The sequence below is a fragment of the Macaca nemestrina genome, chromosome 18, assembly GCF_043159975.1.
Source record: "Macaca nemestrina isolate mMacNem1 chromosome 18, mMacNem.hap1, whole genome shotgun sequence".
In the NCBI taxonomy this organism is placed as follows: Eukaryota; Metazoa; Chordata; class Mammalia; order Primates; family Cercopithecidae; genus Macaca; species Macaca nemestrina.
This window is the reverse complement of record NC_092142.1, coordinates 50124224-50135510: the sequence shown is the minus strand read 5'-3', so window position 1 is coordinate 50135510 and position 11287 is coordinate 50124224. Positions and strand designations below refer to the sequence as shown.

The window sequence follows — 11287 nt, the reverse complement described above, 5'->3', positions numbered from 1 at the left end:
AATTATGGTAAAATACACATAACACAGGACTTACTATCTTAATCCTTTTTAAGTGTACAATGCAGTGATAAGTATATTCACATTATTATACAACCATCGCCACTATCCATCTCTAGAATTTTTTCATCACCCCAACCTGAAACACTGTTTCCATTAAACAACAACTCCCCATTCTTCATCCTTACCAACCACCATCTACTTTCTGTCCATGAATCTGACTACTCTCGGTAAGTCAAGTAAGTGGAATCGTATGGTATGTATCCTTTGTGACTGGCTTATTTCACTTAGCCTAATGTATTCAAGGTTCATCCATGTTACAGTATATGTCAGAATTTCCTTCCTTTTTAAGGTTAAATAATATTTTGTTGTGTGTATATATCACATTTTGTTTATCCACTCATCCATGATAGACATTTGGGTTATTTCTTTCCTTTGGCTATTGTGAATAATGTTTTTATGAACAGGGTTATACAAATATCTCTTTCAGACCCTGCTTTCAATTATTTTCGGCATATACTCAGAAGTGGAATTGCTGGATCATATGGTAATTCTATGCTTAATATTTTTAGGAACCAATGTAATGTTTTCCACAGTGGATGGATTTTACATTCCTGCCAGCAATGCAGAGAAAGTCTCACTTCTCTACTTCCTCCCTAACACTGGATATTTTCTGTGTATTTTTTTTTTATAATAGCCATCCCAAAGTGTATCAGGTGGGATCTAATTGTGGTTTCGATTTGCATTTCCCTAATGATTAGTAATGTCTAGTATCTTCTTGTGGGCTTACTGGCCTTTGTATATCTTCTCTGGAGAAATGTCTATTCAAGTTCTTTGCTCACTTTTTAACTGTGTTATTTTGTTGTTGATAGGAGTTCTTTATATGTACTGGATATTGAATATATACATATTATTATATATAATATATATTATTATATATATATATAATTTTAAAGTGTTTTCTCTGATTCTGTGGGTTGCCTTTTTATTCTGTTGATAGTGTTCTTTGATGCACAAGTCTTAATTTTGATGAAGCCCAAATTATCTATTGTTAATTTTGTTGCCTGTGCTTTTGGTATTATATCAAAGAAGTTATTGCCAAACCCAATATTCTTAAGCCTTTTCCCCATATTTTCTTCTAATAGTTTTACAGTTTTAGCTCTTACATTCAGGTCTTTGATACATTTTGAGTTAATTTTTGTATATGATGTAAAGGAAAACTCCAACTTCATTCTTTTGCATGTGGATGTCCAGTTTTTCTAGCACCATTTGTTAAAAATACAAAGTCCTTTTCCCATTGACTTTTCTTAGCACCCTTGACAAAAATCACTTGATCATACAAGCCAGGGTCTATTTCTGGGCTCTCTGCTTTATTCCATTGGTCTATATGTCTGTGTTTATGCCACTACAACACTGTTTTGATTACTGAAGCTTTGTAGTAAGTTTTGAAATCAGGACATAGGAGTTCTCCAGCTTTGTTCTCTTTAAAGGTTGTTTTAATTGTTCAGAATCCCTCCAGGTTTCATATGAATTTTAGAATGGGTTTTTCTATTTCTGAAAAAAAAAACAAGATTGAAATTTTGGTAGGGATTACACTGGAACTCTAGATTGCTTTAGGTAGTATTGACAGCTTAATAATATTAGGTCTTAAAATTCATAAACATGGGCTATATTTCTATTTATTTATGTTTTAACTTCTTTCAGCAATGTTTTGTGGTTTTATGTCTTTCACCTCCTTATTTAATACCTTTGTATTTTATTGTTTTTGATGCTACTATAAATGGAATTGTTTTCAGAATTTCTTTTCAGATATTCAATGTTAGTTTATAGAAATGCAGCTAATTATTTGTGTTCACTTTGTATTTTGCCATTTTGCTGAATTTATTTGTTAACGCTAACAGTTCTTATGGATTTTTTCTGTTTTCTACATATAAAATCCTGGTAGCTACAAATAGGAATAAATTATTTTATTCCTGTCCAGTTTGGGTATCTTTTCTATCTTTTTCTTGCCTAATTGCCCTGGCTAGAAGTTTCAGTACTATGTTGAGTAGAAGTGGTAAAAGTGGGCACCCTTGTCTTGTTCCTGATTTACAAGAAAAGTGTTTCATTTTTCACCATTGAGTATAATGTCAACTGTGGGTTTTTCATATATGGCCTTTATTATGTTGAGTAGTTTGTTGAGTGTTTTTATCATGAAAGGGTGCTTAATTTTGTCAAATGCTTTTTCTGTATCAATTAATATGATAGTGTGGTTTATTTCTCTTCATTCTGTTAATGTGGTATATTATATAAGTGGATTTTCATATGTTGAACCCCTCTTCATTCCAGGAATAAACCCCATTTATTGGTGTGTGTGTATATATATATATAGATATAGATATATATCTCTTTTAATATGCTGTTGAATTGTGTTTGCTAGTCTTTTGTTGAATATTTTTGCATCAATAGTCATAAAGGATATGGATCTGTAGTTTTCTTATAATTTTTTTGGTCTGGCCTCATTTTTATCAGTGTAATGATGGCTTCGTTGACTGAGCTAGTGGGTGTCCTTCCTCTTCAAATTTTTGGGAGAATTTGAAAAGGAATGGTATAAATTGATCTTTACATGTTTGATAGAAGCCAGCAGTTGAAGTCTTTTACATTCACCAGTTGAAGTCATTTGCAAAGTCAGGGCTTTTCTTTTAGGGGAGATTTTTTATTCTTAATTCAATCTCTTCATTAGCTGTAGGTCTATACAGATTCTCCATTTATTCATGATTCAGTCTTCGTAGGTTGTGTTTTTGTAGGAATTTGGAATGTGTCCATTTTATCTAGGTTAACCCATTTGGCATACAATTATAGTATTTTTAATTTTTATAAAATCAATAGTAATACCTCTAGTTTCATTTTTGATTTTAGTAACTTTTCTCTTTTCTCCTTAGTCAATCTACAAAATACTTGTCAATTTTGTTAGTTTTTTTCAAAGAACTAATTTGGTTTCATTGATTCTTTTTCTACTTTGTCTGATATTAATATAACCACCTCAGTTCATTTTTGGTTGCTATGGACATGAAGTATCGTTTTCCATCCTTTCACTTTCAGTCTATTTGTGATCAAAAGTGAGTCTCTTGTAAGCAGCATATAATTGGATCTTTTTTTTAATCCATTCTTCCAATCTATGCCTTTGATTTATGAGTTTAATCCATTTACATTTAAAGTAATTACTGAGGCTGGGTGTGGTGGATCACACCTGTAATCCCAACAGGTTTATAGGTTTGGGAGGCCAACAGGTTTGGAAGGCCAAGGTAGGCAGATTGCTTGAGCTCTGGAGTTTGAGACCAGCCTGAGCAACATGGTGAAACCTTGTCTCTTTTCAAAAAGAAAAAAAAAAAAGATAAGGTAATTCCTGATAAGAAAGGGCTTACTTTATGCCACTTTGTTATTTGCTTTCTCCATGTCTTATAGCCACTTGTCTTTCATTTATTTTCTTCTTTTTTCTCTTTTTCTTTTTTTCCATAGGGAGGAAGACTTTTTTCAGGACCATAGATACAGGCACCACTTCAGTAGAGTCTCGCAGTTGAAGAGAGAGATTGGGCTTCTTGCAGTTGAAGAGAGAGATTGGGCTGAACTCCAAATACAGCATGAGCCACTGGGAACTGAGAGCCAAGGCGTAGGGTGGGAGTCAGTTGATGAAGCTCATTTCATTCTTTAGAATCTTCTTTGTGGTTAATCGACTTTCTGTAGTAACACGTTTTGATTCCCTTCTTATTTCTTTTTAGGTATATTCTATAGATACTTTCTTTGTGGTTATCATGGAGATTATCCTTAACATCCTAAAATTATAACAATCTAGTTTGAGTTAACACCAGCTTGGCTTCAATTACATACAAAAATTCTACAGTTCTGTCACTGCTTTACTTTATGTTATTGATGTCATAAATTGCATCTTTATACATTGTATACTTATTAACATAGAATTATAATTATTTTATGTATGTCTTTTAAATCCCATAAAAAATTAAAAGCAGAATTATGAACCAAAATAACAATAATAGTTGTATTTTTGTTTGCCCATATATTTACCCTTACTAGAAATCTTTCTATTTTCATATGGCTTTTAGTTATTATCTAGAATTTTTTCATTTCAACCTGAAGGACTTCCATTAGCATTTCATGTAGGGCAGACCTATTGGTAATAACTTCTGTCAGCCTTTGTTTATCCGGAAATGTCTTAATTTGACCCTCATTTTTTTTTTTTTTTTTTGCAGTTGCAAGATTTAATATAGTGAAATAGAGTGAAAACAGAGCTCCCATACAAAGGGGGTGGACCCAAAGAAGGTAGCTGTTGCCAGCTCGAATGCCTGGGTTTATATCCCAATCATTGTCCCTCCCGCTGTGCTCTCAGGCAACAGGTGATTGGCTGTTTCTTTACCTCTTGTTTTTGCCTAATTAGCATTTTAGTGAGCTCTCTTTACTATCTGATTGGTCGGGTGTGAGCTAAGTTGCAAGTTCCATGTTTAAAGTTGGAAGCGGTCACCTTCCCAGCTAGGCTTAGGGATTCTTAGTCGGCCTGGGAAATCCACCTAGTCCTGTCTCTCAGTACCACCTCTAAATAGGAAAACCCAAGTGCTGTTGGGGAGCTTACCCTCATTTTTGGTGGACATTTTTGCCATTTTGATGTACAATTCTTGGTTAAGAGGTTTTTTATCTTTCTTCAGCACTGTAGGTGTATCATTTCACTGCCTTCTGGCCTCCAAGTTTTCTGCCGAGAAATAGGTTAATAATTTTATTAAGAATGCCTTGTACATGGAAAATCAATTTTTTCTTGCTGTTTCAAGAATCTCTCTTTGTTTTTGTTTTTCAACAGTTCGATTATGTGTCTAGGTGTGGACCTCTTTGAGTTTATTCTACTTGGAATTCATTGAGCCTTTGACTGTGTATGTCCATTTATTTCCTCAAATTTGGAAAATGTTCAGTCATTATTTTTTTCAAATAAGCTCTCTTTGTTCCTTCCTCTCTCTCTTCTACTTTTAGGACTCCCATAATGCCTATGTTGATGTGCTTGATGGTGCTCCATAAGTCCCTTAGGTTCTGTTCACCTATCTTCATTATTTCTTTCTGCTTCTCAGACTCAGTAATTTCAAATGTCCTATCTTCAAGTTCACTGATTCTTTCTTCAGCCTGCTCAAGCCTGCTGTTAAGCCATCTAGTAATTTTTTAAATTTAGTTATTCTATTTTTCAGCTTCGAGTTTCTATTTGGCTCTCTTTTATAATTTCCTTCATTTTAATAATATTTTCTCTGTTTTTTGCATATAACTGTCCAGTTGTCTCACCACCATTTGTTAATAAGACTATACTTTCTTCACTGAATTGCCTTTACATCTTTCTTTTAGTTGTTCTTTTATTTATGGGTCTATTTCTGGGCTCTGTATTCTATTGCCTTCAACTATTTATCTACCTTCACATCAATATTATGCTTTCTTGATTACTGTAGCTTTCTAAGAAAGCTTGAAGTCAAGTAGTGTTAATTCTTCACTTTGTTCTTTTGCAAAGTTGTTTTGGCTTTTCTAGGCCCTTTGCATTTCCATGTAAATTTTTAAAATCAACTTGTCAGTTTTGCAAAACAAAGGGTTGCTAGAGTTTTTATTGGGATTGTATTAAATCTATATTTATAGATCTATAGATCAACTTGAAGAAAAGAATATTTAGACTTCTAACTCATGAATGTGGTATATTTCTCCATTTCTTTTTTTCTTGCTTGTTTTTTTCAATTTTTTATGAGATAGGGTCTTGCTCTGTTGCCTAGGTTGGAGTGCAGTACTACAATCGTGGCTCACTGACGACTTGACCTTCCAGGCTCAAGTGATTCTCTGGGCTCAGCCTTCCGATAACTTGGGATTACAGTCACAATTTCTCCAATTCTTTAAATCATTAATTTCTTTCAGCGATGCTTTGTAGTTTTCGGTATGTAGGTCTTTTATCAGATTGAACACTGAGACATTTTAAGCAGGAGATGGGCATGGTCTACTTTACCTTCTAAGGTTAGAATACAGGGCTGAAAGAGGTCAAAAGTGAGAACAGGGAGGCATATTATGAGACTACCACATAGATCAAGCAAGTATTGATGGTGGCTTGAACCAGGATGGTGGCAGCAGAGACTGAAAAAAGAGCTGATTTGAGATTTAATTAGGTTGAATCATATGGAATTGACATTTTTTGTATGTCAAAGAAGGTATAAATTTGTCAACTTAATATGTTTCAATCTAATGTTTTGGAGCTAAGTCTGGGCTTAGGATCTGCTAGTTGATTCAGTGCAGGGAGCTAATCACAAAAAAAGGGGAATGCTGACTTTTAGGTGCTTTGCTAAAGCAACTGAGTGGACGGTGATGCCATTTCTTGAGATTATGAAGAGTAAAGGGGAAGGAGCTGTGCAGCCCCATATTCTCCCTGCCTTTCTTTTTATTCCAAGTTTTTTTTTCCTTTCTTTCCCCCATCTTTACCTTTTCAAGGGACACAATTATCACAGGCTACATGTTTACTTTTAAACATGCATTTTTCCCACCTGGCTCTTTGTCTGACATTTTAATGACTTTGCTGGCTTGGTTTTTCATGGAGAGGGCATACGGAGAGAATATATTTTCTGTGCACAGTTTGAGGTTCGTGTCTACTCCCTTAATGCTAATGCCATAGCAACATGCCCTTAACTTTTTATATCTTTGAGCCCAGCCCTCATCTGGAAGGGTCTGGGGCACATTTTCAAGCAATTTGGTGCCGATCATCATGAGACTCCTGAGTTTATGGAGGGAAGGCTAGAAATGTATGCTTGAGTTTATACTCAAATTACTATCCTAAATGACTCCATGGGGGGTTTCTTTTAGGGGTCACTGAGAGCCAGAGTGGAATGTTTTTCCTTCTTCACTTTATCCCAGGCCTTGGGGCACAAGAACCATAAATGCAGGTAATGTGTTTTATAGCCAGATTCTCTAGGTTCATTTTTTCACTTCTCTCCCCACCCCCAGTGATATCCATGAAACTCCACAGAGTGGCTACAGACTTATTTTGTTGCAGCCCCGTTTCTACAAAGGCTAAGAGATTTGGGTGACTGATCAACATAGCACGGTGCACCTAAGAAGCGTTGACACTTCCTGTTCTTGTCTCAGCCAGGCATGAGGGATTGCCCTTAAGCCCAATGGAGAGGTCCAAGATGAAAAGGGTTTATAAGGTAGTGAGCTCACTGTCACTGGAGGTGTTAAAGCAGTGCCCAGACAACCACTTGACAAAGGTGTTTGTAATGAAAATTTATGCATCCAACAGGAAATCAAACCACAATCCTTTAAGTTTCTTTACAACACAGACTTATTTTCTGAGACTATGATATCCCTTCATTGCTTCAACACATATTTATTATCTACCATGGGGCTGGGAATTGCACCCTGAGGTACAACAGTGAACAAGATGGACATAGGCTCTGTGCTTCAAGAGTTTTCAGTCTAGTGAAAGTGACAATAATAAATAAGTAATAAATAAATGAGGTGATGAAAATAGTTGTGGCTACCAGGTATTTTACATGGGTTATTGCAAAGGTGCTTCCTAACACTACACGATCAAACCACACTTTATAAATGATAAAATGCAAGCTCAGAAGTTTGCATAAATTGTCCAGGCTTACACAGCTGTTATCTGCTAAAGCTGCAGCAGCAGCCCAGGTCTTTGGGTCTCCAGGGTTCATACACTTAACTATGTCTCTGGTTAAGGTTCTTACAAGACCAAGCAAGCACTCAGGTCCTCAAGGCCCAGCTCTCCATGAACGCTACCCTCAATCTTACCTCAAGAAAGGTAAACAGTACAGGTCTCCCCTCCCCTGCTCCCGTCACCAAACATATTAGTCCTCAGAGGCCTTCAAATAAAAAACATCTCTCTGCCTTATGCAATTAACTATGCCAGCTCAAAAAAAAATAAATTATAATAACATGTTTTACTTAAAACCTGAGGCTTGATACTTGCCAGATCTCCCACTGCCATTTTAAAAGTGAGGAGTGGGAAAGGAAAGGCAAGAGGGTTGATGAAAGCCCTACTGTGTGCTCTGCCCTGGAAGGGGGTAGGTTTGGGCAGCTGGAGTGTGGTTCACAAATGAAATGAAGAATATGCTACCTGTCCTTCACAAACTTAAAATCTAATTGCAGAGACAAAAAAGAGATGAGCAGGAGGCAGGCAAAAAAGACCAAGGAAAGGACTAAAACGTGGCATCTGAGCTATGCATTTTTCAAATCCTGGACCTCGCTGCATGTCTTTGGACAAGTCCCTTTGCCTGAGTCCTGATTTTTTTTTTCATCTGTAACGTTTTCCAGTAGAACTTCTAGCGATGATGGAAATGTTCTATGTCTTCAGTGTCCAATAAGGTAGACACTAGTTATATGTGGCTTTTGAACTCATGAAATGTGATTCATATGATTGAGTTCTAGATGGCTAATTTTACAAAATTTTAATTATTTTAAATTCAGCCACATGTGGCTAGTGACTAGGGTATTGAGCTACATAAATCTAGAAAGTGAGGAGTTAAGAGGCTTCATCTATTCCAAATAATATATTGAGAAATATATTAGAAATGTGCATTTTGCCTCTAGAATTGTCTTGAAATAATAGAAGTGGTGAAACATTTGGGTTGCAGAGACAGGAGCCACATCCTAGCTTTAACACGTCTAGTTGTGAGGCCCTGGACAAGTCCCTTAGCCTCTCAGCACCTCAGTTTCCTCATCTGTCAAGTGGAAATAGTAATAGTACATATTTCACAGGGTTGTTGGAAGAACTAAATGGCATAATAAATGGAACTCACTGAGAATAGTTCTTGACACTTGGTAAAAGCTCAACAAATGTAGGTGCTTTTTAAAAATTATTGTTGTTATTATTATTAATGGGACTCAGCATTACCCAGCCTCCTGGAATCACACTTTGTTCCCCTAGCAACTCACTCTTCACCAGCGAGCCTTCGGGAACCTCTGAAAGCCATCTCCCTTATCTTAGTTGAAAACCTGGAAAGATGAAGGATGTGAACCCAAGTCTACGGGACCCTCTGTATGCAAAGGACATTTACATTGGTATTGAGAGTCTCTTCCTTTCCAGCGCCTAGCAATACATGAAGAGACTTTAATGTCCTTATCAACTTCAGCACCCCTGAGACCTCTGCAGAAGGGATTAAGATTGTTCTTGGGTTTTCAGATTAAATGATAAGCGCAGATTGATAAGATAATGATTAGAGTGAAACATTCAGATATTTTTATCTGTAAGATTTTTTTCAGGCTGCTAATAAAAATTGAGATGCGCTTGACAATAAACACAGAATTTCCTTCTTTTTCTTTCTTTATTTCCAATGCCTTTAAGAAGGAAAAGAAAAAAATCATGCAAGGTATGGAAATCTGTTCTTAAGTTGCTTTAGATTCAATTCAGTGTAATGGTTACTATGGAATTTCTGTATATGGACAATGCCCTGATTAGTGACAGTGATGTCACCAACTCAGTTTGTACCCATGGCTAAGTGTCTTCTTCTTTGGGCTTCAGTTTCTCCATGAACACAACAGAGATTTGGACTTGGGGTGGAAAGCGGTTCCTTAACAGCCTTTTCAGCTCTGAAAATTTAAGTTTTGACAGCACCCTTTCTTTTTGAATTGACAAGATGACTGTATCAGAAAGGATTGATCATTAAGCAACATTCCCACTTTCCAGGCCTTGAAATTCACAGAATAGTAGTCAAAAACTCAAACATCTTCCATGGCCAAGCAGGTCACAGAAATGAATGAATTGGGTTGCATAGACACTATGGTGAACTGAAGAGCCTATAACTATATCTAAAGGAGGCTGTGACTGTATCTCTGCAGGTGATGTTACCACATTTTGAGAACATTTATGGAAAGATCTTCAGCTTTTCCAAGGAATACCGGAAATATGTTTTGTTTTATTTTGTTTTTAATCCTCATTTTAAATGTTAACCCAAAGAAAACAAAAACAGAAACTTCAGACTAAGCAAAGATTAGTGTAGGATGAACACCATCCTCACCCCCGCCCCTCCAATACCAGGTGTAGATGGTGGAACCAAAAAGGCCTGCATCTGGGCCAATTCTTGAAAGGAGATTTTTAGAAGAAATCCAGATATCAGGCTGGTTCTTTGAATCTGACTCTTTCTGCTAAAAACCAATATGATGACCTTTGGCCAAAAAACAGTGAAGTCCAACCTGGACTGAAAACTAAAAGTAAACAAGAATCCTGCTGTTTTCCAGGAGCTGGCTCCTTTGTATAGAGAGTCGACTATTGCACTTCATCAACCTTCCAAGTAACTAAATCCCAAATTTCCTGGTTATCTTGAATTCCTGGGTGTCAATATCATTAAGAAGTTCCCACACTGAGTCATAGACTCACTTTCTCAGAATCATTGGGAAACAAACATCCAAGGGGATGCTCAATTCCCATCTAAACCATCCTGCAAATGGAAGAAGCTGGGCTGCCTTTTACCCCCTACCAGAGCAGCCTGTCTATGTCCTCACAGCATTTATCACAATCCACGATTTGGAAATATTTTGGTTTCCTTGTTTATCATGTGCATCCTCAACCCCACTAAAATGGAAACTCCACAAGACTGGGGCCCATGCCTAACTTGTTCACAGGTATATCCCCAGCTCCTATAACAAAGTCTAGAACAGTAGGGCTCCAAATAGATATATTTGCTAAATAATGAATTAATGAATGATTGTTGAGGTCATATTTCAGTGTTTCCAGAAACAGGCAGCTTACTACTTCCCAAAGCAATCCATTATTTTATCAGACACTTTTGCCAATAGAAAGTTCTAACAGAGGTCTGAATTTAAGTGATTTCCATTAGCCTGTTTTATCTCTTGGGATTACACAAGCTAAGCTTACCTCCTCTTTTAACTCCCAGGCTCTAATTCACAGGTACAAAGTCTCTTTGAGTCTGGTTTTTGGTTTTGGTTTTGTTATTTTAATTCAGGCAAAACGTGTTCATTTCTGCCTGTTGCTCTCCTAAAGAGGGAGAATGATGATTGAAAGCAGGAGAGATGCAAAATCAGGACAAGCGGGAGTCAGTAAATCAGAAGTCCTGAACACAGTGTGTAGTTGACAACCTCACTGGCACTCTTACTTTCAATATGTATTTTAAAGCCAGATGGTCTGGTTTTTCAAAATGTGCATTTCTCAGTCACGTTTGGATACACACATTGAAAAATAAGCCTGTATCTTTGGCCCTAGCCACATTTCCATGTGAATGCAACAGAAGGAGCCATTGGTTATGTACTGAGAGAATGT

The 11287-nt window shown here is 36.6% G+C and overlaps 1 long non-coding RNA gene across 1 annotated transcript in view; it reads right to left on the bottom strand.

Moving 5' to 3' along the window:
- Positions 1-2007: 2007 nt before the first annotated feature.
- LOC139359872 (uncharacterized) overlaps positions 2008-11287 on the bottom strand; it is a 33555-nt gene continuing 24275 nt past the window's right edge. The window contains exon 2 of the long non-coding RNA XR_011616436.1: positions 2008-4738. This is a non-coding gene — a long non-coding RNA (uncharacterized lncRNA). The remainder of the gene's footprint in view (positions 4739-11287) is intronic.